Source organism: Solanum verrucosum, unplaced genomic scaffold, assembly GCF_900185275.1.
Source record: "Solanum verrucosum unplaced genomic scaffold, falcon-dt-bn FXZP01000049.1, whole genome shotgun sequence".
In the NCBI taxonomy this organism is placed as follows: Eukaryota; Viridiplantae; Streptophyta; class Magnoliopsida; order Solanales; family Solanaceae; genus Solanum; species Solanum verrucosum.
Genome location: NW_026020221.1, coordinates 8,932,754 through 8,947,167, shown reverse-complemented (window position 1 = coordinate 8,947,167; position 14,414 = coordinate 8,932,754). Strand labels below are relative to the sequence as shown.

Below are 14,414 nucleotides of genomic sequence, written 5' to 3'. Positions count from 1 at the left end.
TCACTCATCAGAGCTACTCAGTGAATAAATATCACAAAAAACAAGGAGTCATTTACATTAATATGATGATGCTAAGACAAACCAAGCTTCAAGGACTTGTTGCATGCTTTTGTATACACTTCATAGTTTATTGTAGTTTCAGATTTTAAATGTAGGACTTTTTGCAAGTATCAATGTCTCTATTATTTATTAGTAGAAAGTGTAATAGTCTGGATTCGTAGAGTTTTGATCAGAATCGCACATTTGTTTTATGTTGTTATTCGAAGAGTTAGCTTATTGACAAGTTTGCTTGAAATTATATGCCCTCTATAATATTTTTAATGATTTTCTCTAATAATAGGTGGTGGAATTAAAGTTTGAATGACTATGCTACTGAGGATGAATTTATAGTGTTGGTTGCATGTTGTAAATGAACTCCTAAATTTTAACTCTTACATTTGCATATGTCAAATCACCAAGAATTTTGAATTTTATGTATTGGCTCATTTGCTCTTTGATCCCCTATTTCATGCTGTTGTTCAATTATGTCCTTCATAATAAATCATTTTCTAACGGAACATAAATTTATATTTCCGTATTATGATATCTTCTAACTTAATGTTCAGACATAACTTCAGCTTCTAAAGTATTTATTTTCAACTAGACTTCCTTTTTATATGACAGGACAACAAAAAGTATAGAAAATCATGTTTCTTGTATATACCATTGCTAAAAGGTCTTGCTATAAAAGATTATGTACAACTCTTCAAAATTTCTTTATTAATGAATTACTATATAACATTAGAGATGAAGTATAGGAATCTTTGCTAGAGCAGTACAAGGTACGACCACGATGGATATTCATGTAGTGTAGTGCTTAAGCCTAACCACCTCCATTAGGTCCAAGACCAATGGGTCCACTAAGCTAAGTATTACTTCATCTTCACTTAATTCAATCTATTTCCACTCTCTAAGGTCTAACATTACCCATACTCATCCAATTGCAGTATAAGGAACAAGGTATTGTAATGGAGAAAAGGATAAAATCCTACAAACATGACAACTTTGTCATCTGTAAAATTTCAGTGACTAAAACAATGTCAACCCAAATCGCTTCTCAAAGACCTGTCAAGTTTTCTTTCCTTTATGAAAATTCATCATGTATTTAGTAAAATAGTACACATGAAAATGAGCTTTATACAATCTCACTACTAAAAAATTGTCAAAAAACGACGGCTAAAAGCGACGGACTGCGTCATTTTTTTGGTCAAAATCGACGAAAAAGCGACGCAGTCACCTTCGTCGCTTTTTAGCTCGACGCTTTTCAAAAAGCGACGGACTGCGTCTCTTTTAGCGACGAACGGCGTCGCATTTTTACTATTTTTTTTTTTTAAAAAAAAAACGACGGAGTCCATCGCTTTATTTTTATTTTAATTTTTTTTATTTCTAAAAGGTGACGCAGTCCGTCGCTTTTCTGGAAATTTTATTTTTGAAAATCTCAGAAAAGCGACGGACAAAAGGACACTGTTTGTCGCTTTTCTAGAAATTTTATTTTTAAAAACCCAGAAAAGCGACGGACTAAGACACTCTGTCCGTCGCTTTTATGGGTTTTTAAAAAAATTAACCCTAGAAAAGCGACGGACTAAACCACTCTGTCCGTCGCTTTTCTGGGGTTTTAAAAAAAATTAAAACCCAGAAAAGCAACAGACTAAACCACGCTGACCGTCGCTTTTTCTGCAATATTTTTTACAGCAAAAACTGGCAGTTTCTGCTGCCCACCTACAAATGCAATTCAGTTCAATTCTACACTATTCATCCCAATCAAACACACAATTATAAACAATCTAAACAAAACATAAAACAACAAACTTAAAATAACAATAAAAAGTATCTAAATCATAAATTAAACACTTATAAAGTCTTTTAAAATTCGTTTCAAAATTTCAAAAAGTTCATAAATATCCAAAGATCTAAACTAAGGAGTGAGATCTACATAATCATCATCATCTCTCTCGTTGTCGGTGTCATCGGGAGCGGAAGTAGTAGGTCGACGAGAAAGGTTCATCACTTGTTCTTTGATTTGCTGAACGGTCTCACTCATGCTTGCTTGTTCAGCTACTCTTTTCCGCTCTGACTCTGCTAGTGCCGTTGTAAGTTTAGCTATTTGATCTGACATAGCAGCAATCTGAACATCGTCAAGTGCCTCGGCTTGACGTGACGATCCAATACCTTCTAAGCCTGACTGGAGTCGTCTAATATCGTTTCGAGAGCCTAGACCATAGCATCTACCCTTGTGTGTCCCCCCTACCACTTTTTCTTTCCAAATCTGGGTGGACAATTCAGGAGTTAATTGGACCGAACTATCTAGATTTTCAGCGACGTACTGATGAAAGTCATTCTGCATATTAAATATAAAAATTGACATCAATATATATACATATCATAAATATATTCACTATTAATATATATTATTTATTGTATGTTCAATAAAATTTCTAACATCGTCAATAAACTCAGGTTTCAAATCAGCACCAGTTTCATAATGCATATTATACATCCACGAACGATGATCCGTCTACAAAAATATAGATATTCAATTATATTATAAATAAAATCTAATAATAATTTTACTAGTAGTAGTCCTAAAACTAATTTAGTATTGACAAAACCACATTATTTAATTTAACTTATTTAAACAACTTAACAACTTTATAACTTGAACTAGTTTAGTTTTGACTTAATTCCAACAACTAAATCCATCAACAAAACCACATTATTTAATTTAACTTATTTAAACAACTTAGCAACTTTATAACTTGAACTAGTTTAGTTTTGACTTAATTCCAACAACTAAATCCACCAACTAAACCACATTATTTATTTTAACTTATTTAAACAATTTAACAACTTTAACTAGTTTAGTTTTGACTTAATACAATAACTAAATCCACCAACTAAACCACATTATTTATTTTAACTTATTTAAACAACTTAACAACTTTAACTAGTTTAGTTTTGACTTAATACAACACCTAAATCCACCAACTAAACCACATTATTTATTTTAACTTATTTAAACAACTTAACAACTTTAACTAGTTTAGTTTTGACTTAATACAACAACTAAATCCACCAATTAAATCACATTATTTATTTTTACTTATTTAAACAACTTAACAACTTTAACTAGTTTAGTTTTGACTTAATACAACAACTAAATCCACCAACTAAACCACATTATTTATTTTAACTTATTTAAACAACTTAACAACTTTTTAACTTTAACTAGTTTAGTTTTGACTTAATACAACAACTAAATTCACCAACTAAACCACATTATTTAATTTAACTTATTTAAACAACTTAACAACTTTTTAACTTGAACTAGTTTAGTTTTGACTTAATTCCAACAACTAAATCCATCAACAAAATCACATTATTTAATTTAACTTATTTAAACAACTTAACAACTTTAACTAGTTTAGTTTTGACTTAATACAACACTAAATCCACCAACTAAACCATATTAATTAATTTAACTTATTTAAACAACTTAACAAATTTTTAACTTGAACTAGTTTAGTTTTGACTTAATTCCAACAACTAAATCCATCAACAAAATCACATTATTTAATTTAACTTATTTAAACAACTTAACAACTTTAACTAGTTTAGTTTTGACTTAATACAACACTAAATCCACTAACTAAACCATATTAATTAATTTAACTTATTTAAACAACTTAACAACTTTTTAACTTGAACTAGTTTAGTTTTGACTTAATTCCAACAACTAAATCCATCAACAAAACCACATTATTTAATTTAACTTATTTAAATTTAAAGCTAAGTGTCAACACTAGATGGACACAAATCGATCTTGCAAGAAAATCAATTTTGTCATCAATAGGATCAACTAGTGTTGGTACTCATGCTTAACAAATATATTATTTCTGAATTTAAAGTTAAGTGTCAACACTAGATGGACACAAATCGATCTTGCAAGAAAATCAATTTTGTCATCAATAGGATCAACTAGTGTTGGTACTTATGCTTAACAAATATATTATTTCTAAATTTAAAGCTAAGTGTCAACACTAGATGGATACAAATCGATCTTGCAAGAAAATCAATTTTGTCATCAATAGGATCAACTAGTGTTGGTACTCATGCTTAACAAATATATTATTTCTAAATTTAAAGCTAAGTGTCAACACTAGATGGACACAAATCGATCTTGCAAGAAAATTAATTTTGTCATCAATAGGATCAACTAGTGTTGGTACTTATGCTTAACAAACAATCAATGAACACAAAAATATTATCATAAAATTAAAGCTAAATATCAATACTAGATGGACACAAACACATTATTGAAAACAATTGTACTTGAACTTTAGAAATTTAGAATCACCAACCTTATCTCCTACTTTGATGAAAGAAGCAATATAGTCTTGTATCAACTTTTTTAGATGTTGAGCTTCCTCAGTTGCCTAGCACGAAAAGTTCTAAAATTAGTTAACTTTCAAGTTCAAGTTCTAAGTTCAAGTTCTAAGTTCAAGTTCTAATTTCAAGTTCTAAGTTCAAAGTTCAAGTTCTAATTTCAAGTTCAAGTTCTAAGTTCAAAGTTCGAGTTCTAATTTCAAGTTCGAGTTCTAAGTTTAAGTTCAAATTCTAAGTTCAAGTTCAAGTTCTAAGTTCAAGTTCAAGTTCTAGTTCTAAGTTCAAGTTCAAATTCTAAGTTCAAGTTCAAATTCTAATTTCAAGTTCAAGTTCTAAGTTCAAGTTCAATTTCTAATTTCAAGTTCAAGTTCTAATTCTAAGTTCAAGTTCAAGTTCTAATTTCAAATTCAAGTTCTAAGTTTAACTTCAAATTCTAAGTTCAAGTTCAAGTTCAAGTTCTAATATCAAGTTCAAGTTCAAAGTTCAAGTTCAAATTCTAAATTCAAGTTCTAAGTTCAAGTTCAAATTCTAATTTCAAGTTCAAGTTCTAAGTTCAAGTTCTAATTTCAAGTTCTAAGTTCAAGTTTAATTTCTAAGTTCAAGTTCTAAGTTCAAAGTTCAAGTTCAAATTCTAATTTCAAGTTCAAGTTCTAAATTTATGTTCAAGTTCAAGTTCTAGTTCTAAGTTCTAGTTTTAAGTTCAAGTTCAAGTTCAAGTTCAAGTTCTAAGTTCACGTTCAAATTCTAATTTCAAGTTCAAGTTCTAAGTTCAAGTTCTAATTTCAAGTTCTAAGTTCAAGTTCAATTTCTAATTTCAAGTTCAAGTTCTAATTCTAAGTTCAAGTTCAAGTTCTAAGTTCAAGTTCAAGTTCTAAGTTTAACTTCAAATTCTAAGTTCAAGTTCAAGTTCTAATATCAAGTTCAAGTTCTAAGTTCAAGTTCAAATTCTAAGTTCAAGTTCTAAGTTCAAGTTCAAATTCTAATTTCAAGTTCAAGTTCTAAGTTCAAGTTCAGTTTCTAAGTTCAAGTTCAAATTCTAATTTCAAGTTCAAGTTCAAGTTCAAGTTCTAATTTCAAGTTCTAAGTTCAAGTTCAAGTTCAATTTCTAAGTTCAAGATCTAAGTTCAAGTTCAAATTCTACGTTCAAGTTCTAATTTCAAGTTCAAGTTCTAAGTTTAAGTTCAAATTCTAAGTTCAAGTTAAAGTTCAAATTCTAATTTCAAGTTAAGTTCTAAGTTCAAGTTCTAATTTCAAGTTCGAAGTTCAAGTTCAATTTCTAATTTCAAGTTCAAGTTCTAAGTTTAACTTCAAATTCTAAGTTCAATTTCTAAGTTCAAGTTCACGTTCAAATTCTAAATTCTAAGTTCAACTTCAATAATAATTCAAACTAGTCCTAAATTCAAAATTCAAACTAGTCTTAAAATCACAAATTCAAACTAGTCCTAAAATCTCAAAATCTAATTAGTGCTAAAATCGTAAATTCAAACAACTCCTTAAATACCCTAATTCAATCTAATCTTACAATTCCAAAATCAAACTAATTAACTCAAGAAATACCGAATTTCAAACAAATCCTAAGATACCCTAATTCAAACAAACCCCAACATTAAAATTTTGATTTCACAATCAACAAACACAAACGAGCAATCAAATAATCCCTAATTAAAACTAACCATCAAAAACCCCTAAATCATTCACTTACTAACTAACAATCAATCAAATTAACAATCAATAAAAAAAATTAATTCAATACACTAATTAACAAATTCAATACTCAAATTGAAAGAAATTAAAAATAATATTATGAAACCCTAACCTTCAATTAAAGGAGAAGGGCAGTGGATCGAGGTTGGGGTCAGTTGGCCGGAGATGTTGTTGCTCTCCTCGCCGGCTGCTGATGTTGACTGCTTGGAGCTCGCTAGCCGGACCAGTTGAGGGAGAGACAGAGCAGCGAACTTTCGCTGATTGGAGAGACGAGAGGGAGGCGGCGATTTGTCTCGCCGTTCTCGTCGGTGAGAAGAGACGGGAGGGAGCAAGGAGAGAAGAGATGAGAAGAGGAGGGCGGTGGGAGGAGGGTGACGGGAGGAGGCTGGGCTGCTTGAGAGAGAAGAAAAGAATGAGTTTTCAAAATTAGAGGGTTTGGTCTTTTTTTAGGTCAAAAATAGGAAGGTTAGGTAGATTTAATTTGAGCCATTGGATTAGTTAAGATGAGCGGTTAGGATTTGATCTAGGATTCACTTAAAGGATGGACGGTTAAGATTTAAACTAATGTTTCAACATTTGGACAAAAAGGGTTATAATTGCAATGAATGAATGGCTAAAATTGCAACTAAAATTGATATAAGAGGCTATAATTGAAAAACGAAATTGGATTGAGGTGGCTAGAATTGCAATGAATTGAATAAGGAAAAAGCTAGAATTGAAAGGAATTAGATTAGAATGGGCTAAAAAATAAATGATTTCGAGAAAAATTAAAGAAATGTTATCCAATTAAAATACTACAAATATTATAACATTTTATATAATAAAAATCACTTAAATTTTAAAACATTTGAATAAAATAATTTTTCCGAGTTTTGCTTGTAATTTTAAAAATATTTTAATAATATTTACAATAATTTTATAAAGCATGCAAACTAAAATATATAATTTTTATACAAAGTCGATTAAAAATTTAAACTCGAAATATTTTAAAAAAAACACGTATTTAACCAAATAGCACTTCCGAAAGGGTTATAGGTCTGTCAAAATTGGGTGTCAACATACCGACATCATGAAGTCGATATTATCTAAATAAAATAATTATTTAAATATACCGACCTCTTTAGGTCGGTATTTATTAATTTATTTTAATATCAACTCACCTTTTGAGGTTGATTTTATTAATTAAAATTACATATACATACAAACATACATATATATAGGCCAAACACATATACAGCCCCTCAAACTTGCCCTCATTTTTCATTTTGGCACTCCAACTTAGCCTTGTTCCATTTTAACCCTTAAACTCCATTTTTTCTGTACCATTTAAACACTTATACTAATTTTTATGATTTGTTTTTATTTATGTTCTTCAATTGCAATTTCTTATTTTAAAAAAATAGACGTGTGCCTGTTAATTAAAAAAATTAAACATTCGCGAACGAACATAAAAATTTTCAAACAATAATATTATTTTTTGATATTTCTCTGTATTTTTGCATGAAAATAAATTGACGAAAGTTCTTTGATTTTCTTTCTTAAACATTCAATTAAATTAAATAACACTACTTATTTTTTTTTCTTATCATCTAGGCTATCTAAATTTAACGCAAATACTCACTTTTAATTTTTAATATAAATCAATACGAATAAAAAACCCATCTTCAAAAAGACTCGACTGATTTAGCTAATAACACTACTAAACAATGTTAAAACTCGACTAACTTTGTTAGGTTGTCAGTGATTTTAAAGAAAGAAAACCAACACAATTTCATCGGTTATTTTTCACACAAAAATACATAACACTCTTAAAAAGAAATTATTGTTTTTTAAAAAGAATTATTTTTTGATAATTTTTAATTTTTTAACTAAAATTAAATGACACATATCGATTTAAAATAAGAAGTTGCAATTGAAGAATATATATAAAAATAAATAAATCATAAAAATAGTATTTCGTGTTAAAATGAAACATAAAAAATGGAGTTCAAGGGTTAAAATGGAACAAGGCTAAGATAAAGTGCCAAAATGAAAAATGTGGACAAGTTAGAGGGGCTGTATATGTGTTTGGCTATATATAATCTAACTACACATCAACAAAAGTTTAATTTAATAAATTTAATTTATCGATCAAGTTAATTTTATAAATTTAAATTATATACCTTCTAATTATATAAATTTAATTTTATTGATCAACAAAAGTTTATCAATATCAAATTTAATATATAAATCTCCTTGAATTGATCATCGGTATTTCTTTAATTGATAATGTATTTCATATCTGAACCACTAGTATATAAGACTTGATTTGTTAAACTACTCGAGGAATATATATATATATATATATATATATAATCAACGTATTTCATACTCCGATGAAGTATCATTTACATGTCATCATAATTAGGAGGTGATCACTACACTTGACATCCATTCAAGATCGAACGTATATAATAATATTATCTCGCATTTCATACTAGAATGGATTATGTGTTAGCTCTTCACCTCTACTACATCATGACATGAGATATTAAGTTCATGATTAGACGATGGACTGATAGGATTTGTACATTACTCTATAAATATAAGTATAATTATCTCATAATTCATATCAACGTAGTTTCATACTCTAAATATAGATTATAGATATTTTTTTATTTATTTCATGAATTCTAACATTTTATTTTTAAAAGTATACAAATTTGTTACACTTTTTGAACAATTAATCGGAGGTGTAAAATGAAATTTTAATATTATGCACAATAGCAAAATTATGATTAATAGGAATATTTTAAACATACCGACCTCTGGATGTCGCTTTTATTAAAAGTAATTAGATATAATAAAAAAATACCGACCTCATGAGGTCGGTATCACATAAAATTTTAAGATAAATAAAAAGTAATTATGTTAATTAAATAATATTAACATCGGGAGATCGGTATTTTATATTAAATTATTTTTTAACTTATATAAAACCGTCATTCGGAGGAAGATTTATTTAAAGTTAATTGAAAATATTAATTTATTACATACTATTTAATTTTACCGACATCTGGAAGTCGGTATTATAATTTTTTTTGTTTTTTATTTTACACAAAACCATTCTCAGGAAGACGATTTAAATAAAATTAAATCAAAATATTTCTCAATTTTGTTTTTTATATGGAGAAATGGGGAAAATCGCGTCTGCTAGTGCAAATATTTTTAAAAAAGCGACGGACAATGTCTCTATGTCCGTCGCTTTTTAAAAAAAAATGTTTGACCAACATTTTTGACCAAAAAGCGACAAACTAAAGAGACATTGTCCGTCGCTTTCTTAAAATATTTGACCAGATATTTTGACCAAAGAGCGACGGACATAAAGATGTTGTCCGTCGCTAATTTAAAAATTAATTAAACAATTAAAATTAATAAAAAGCTACGGACGGCGTGACTTTTTTTAAATTAATAAATAATTATTTTTAATAAAAAGCGATGGACTGCGTCGCTATCTATATAAAATAATTAATTAGCAAAAATCCGCGAAAAAAAGCGACGGACTAAGCAATGTCGTCCGTCGCTTTTAAAAAAAATATTTTAATTAAAAAGCGACGGACTAAGAGACACTGTCCGTCGCTTTTTAAAAATGTTTGACTAGATATTTTGACCAAAAAGCGACCGACTAAGAGATGTCGTCCGTCGTTTTTTTTAAAAACCAATTAATAAAATAAAGTAAATTAAAACGACGGACAGTGTGGTTATTGTTTAATCTATAAATAATTATTTTTTATAAAAAGCGACGGACGACGTCTTTATATATATTAAATAAATTATTATTAATTATATATATATATTTAGCGCAAAAATTCATAAAAAAAGCGACGGACTAAGAGATTCAGTCCGTCGTTTTTTGTAAAATAATTTTAAAAATAATTATTTTAATTAAAAAGCGACGGACGGCATCTCTTAGTCCGTCGCTTTTTTGGAGCGACGTTGTCCGTCGCTTTTTGTTCAGTCATTTTTTAGCAGTTTTTTAGTAGTGTCTAGGCAGATACACCAAATAGCCTAACCTCACTTTTATATGTATACTAGATAATGTTGCCCGTGCTGTGCATGCACGGGCCCAATAATATAAATGGTATATTTTGGGGCTAATAACCGAGTTTTTGAAGCGATTATTTGCGTGGATAAATGAATAAGTTTTTTTTTATCACAAACCTGTACTTTCTTTGACGCTATTTAAGGCATAATAAGACTACCCACATGCAACATTTTTGAAATATTTTATGTTGTCAATTATCATGATTTATAGTATTTTTATGATAGATTCACTTCAAGAATCAGTGAAATTTTTTGTATTTTTTTTCTAAACATATTTTATGTTGTCAATTATCATAATTTATAGTATTTTTACGCAATTTTTAAATATAAAAAAAATAAGACAAATAAATTAAAATGGACCCAATATATGTTATTTTTGTTGTCTCAATTTATGTGACACAAATGAAATTTGGAGAGTCATCCAAATTTTCATATATTTTTTTAAAATGTTTGAAGTTATTAATTATTGTGATTTATAATATTTTTATGTAACTTTGAAATAATGTACATTACTGGTCACTTTGTCCTAATTTATGTGATATGGATAAAATTACAAAATCAACCCTTTTAAAATGTCTTTCAGATATTTTAAGTTGTTAATTATTATTATTTATAATACTTTTTTGGTAATATTTAAATGATATGTGTTATTTTTTCTGTCCCAATATATGTGAGCCTGATAGAATTCTGAGAGTCAACCTATTTTATTATATAGTTTTTAAATATTTTAAAGTTTTTTAAGTCATTTGTAAATGATATATGTTGCTTCCTTGATTGAGACTTTTCCATTTGTGAGATATATATATATATATATATTCTATATTATTTTAAAAGGGAGTTTATGGCCAAGTTGTACTATATAATAAATATAATATTATATATTATCCCACTCTTAAATATTATATATTATACTTGGGCCTAAACTCTCTTTTATAATACAGTAGAAAATATATAATATTCAAGAAAGTCTCAATCTTGAATATTATATATTATAGTTGGGTATAAACTTCCTTTTAAAAGTCCCACAAGTATAATATATAATATTCAAGATTGGAAAAAGTCTCAATCTTGAATATTATATATTATAGTTGGGCCTAAACTCTCTTTTATAATATAGTAGAATATATATTTTTCATTAGTTCTATGATAAAGTTCTTTTGTTAATATTTGATTTTTCAGTATACACACCGCTTTTCTTTGTATTCCATCTTTGCTCCTTTACTTTCATTTCATGTATCTACTACACCTGAATGTACATAGACAAAATTAATTACTGCTATTGGGCCCGTGCTGGCACGAGCACTACCTATCAAGTAGAAACATGAAGATAAGACGACCACAACTTAATGTTTTTGTACCTTGTGCAACAAAAGTTGAACAGGGTACCTTGTGATCCTGAATTAGACATCGTATATGAGCCCAAATAGTTACAAGGATAGTCATTTTTTATTAAGCCTTTGTGATTCTCCCATCCTTAATCATTGTTTTTGTAGGATTGTGAAACCGATGTTTAAGCCTGAGCAACCCAAGGTGGGATGATTTCTATGATTTTATCCCATTGAGAGTATCTTTATTTTATATTTAGTTGCGGACACATTTACTATATCTATAGCGTTATCTTCATGTGCTGAAAGACAGACGCAATACTATTAAAGTCCATTTTATGACTTCAGCTTTTCTTCATCACTTTTTCGGAAGATATATCCTTTATTCTAACTTGAAAAGTTGTTTCCAAATTAGTGTACCTAGGGTTGTTATGTGTATAATATCTGTTGAGATAGCATATTCATGTTAAAGTCTAGTAGGTGCTTCACTTCAAGGGAATTAAATATTTACTCAGGTAAGTATTTTTCTAGATAAAGGTAAAATATTTACTCTGAGATGTTAAGTCACTTGCTCACCTTAATGTTCAGCTCAACACTGGTGTTGTGAAGAATCTTGATAGTCCTAATGCAGAAGATAATACTCCAAAGTTAGCAATCTCAATTTATGCACCTACTTGAATTGTCAAATTTCATTGCATACAATGTAGAGCAGATCCTCGAGACACAAGAAAGATCGTTAATGTGACTTGGCAGTGAGCAATATTATTTCAGTTGGAAATGACGATTCGTTTGAATATTCATGTTAATTTTATAATTGAGAAACAAATTTGAATAATCTCCCCTCAAATTTACCTGATTATTCATGTGACAACGTATTACTTCTAATAGTATTCATACAGATTTACATTTGGTTACTCACCAAATAGTTTATGTAAGATCCAATCATCAACAACTGTAGATTAGTAGATTGCCAATTTGAATGGAAAGTATCAAATTCAGTATTGTAATCTTATTTTATAGTATAACAAAGAAGCATTTGAATCATAATAGGAAGGGATGGAATATAATAGTGACGAGTTCATATAAATAACTTTGATATAATTTTATATTTTTATAAAAAAATATATTAATATGTATAAATAATATATTCAGAATTCAATAAATAAAATATCATAATTCAAAACTCTTTAAGTTAAAAAATATACATGGGTTAATACACATGAAAATCCAAGAAAGTCGGCTAATTTTTAAAAGTTGGCTCGTAAATTATGCCTTAAAAAATGATCGGACTACATGCAATGCTTCCCTAACTCATTACGGAGGTCCTCATGAAATTTTGTTTTACACCATGTTAATTAGGACACAGGAGTAATATACATTATTTTAAAATTATATAAAAGTAGACTAAATCAGAATGATTAGCAAATTAATTTTTTAAAAACATATAAAAATTTGGATGGTTATCTAAATTTCAATTATATCACATAAATGAAGCATGAAAAAATGGAGAAAATAACATAAATGGTCCTTAGACTGGGTCTGAAATAGCCTCTTAACTATACATTTACTATATTTAGTCCTTTAACTATCTTAACTGTTATCAAGTTTGGTCCTTAACTAGACATCTACTAGACTTAGTCCTATAACTATCTCAAATGTTATTGGATAGAACAAGTTTGAATTTTCGGTTTCGAATGGATTTGGGTATATATAAATCCAAAGTCTCTGAAGGTTATTTTTATGCTAAAATATCTTATGGATGTTGTCCTTAATCTCCATGCATAGACAGAAAGTTTTGATATGTACGACAAAGTCATGCTTCATTTTGGTGTCAAGAGCACTGCACAATTTCCATAAGGATATTAATTATAAGAAAGAAGATGACTAGAGAAATTCGTAATATATATTAATTACATTACAAGGTAATAATTTTCTTAGATAAGTAATGAGTAATGACCATTTACTTCAGTTAATAATAATGTAGATTTCTTTTATGTTTAAATATAGTACATCTATATTAACATCAAATTCTTGCCATATTCCGACCTTAGCTCAGTTGGTAGAGCGGAGGACTGTAGTGTGTTTGCTGAAATCCTTAGGTCGCTGGTTCGAATCCGGCAGGTCGGATTTTATTATTTATTTTTTTTCACCTTTAATTGGTCTTGTGTCTATTTTATCGAATAATTTAAGATTGTTCCATCTTACATTTGAATGTAAGATATAATTTACAATGACGAATATCCTTCACTTATCCCCTAGATAGGTATAGTCAAGATTTGAAGTTTGATCAGATCACAAACGGGCAAAAGGATTTTGGGTTGGGGGATTGTCGACCCGAGGTGGAGCCAGCTTGTGGTCCGAGGGTTTCCCTTTGGCAGAAAATTAAAGTATTTATATCTGGTTAAAATTATGTTTTTATGTATATGTATAGTAGATGTCAAACCCTTTGGACGGGCTACTACCTATATTTACTTTTTCAGATTTCGAACTACTTAATGAAAATTATGACTCCGAGGAAACATCAAGTTAAGCAGAATACTCTATGTAGATAAACAATTCTAACAACACTCATATGATAATGTAACATGAGATTTCAAGTGTGAAATTGGAGATTTTTATTGTAATATGAGTGACGTTATATAGTTGAAATTAGTTTAAAATCTCCAATTAGTTGAGCATGCTTTACTACTTAGTGAGTGTTATTAGCATTGTTCACATGCTTAGGGTTCCATTTCAGGTTTTATCATGAATTTCTAATTATATGATTCAATATTGTTTCTGTTATGCATAGTTTATAACTAATACATGAATAACTAATCCTATATAACTAATATATGCATAAAATAATACATAGATTCCGTTGTAAGTAATCTCTATATT

The 14,414-nt window shown here is 28.6% G+C and overlaps 1 non-coding gene across 1 annotated transcript; it reads left to right on the top strand.

Moving 5' to 3' along the window:
* Nucleotides 1-13,575: 13,575 nt before the first annotated feature.
* Nucleotides 13,576-13,661, top strand: TRNAY-GUA (transfer RNA tyrosine (anticodon GUA)). Its single transcript is given in 2 exon segments — nt 13,576-13,612; nt 13,626-13,661. It is a non-coding gene; the product is annotated as a tRNA-Tyr (tRNA).
* Nucleotides 13,662-14,414: the final 753 nt, after the last annotated feature.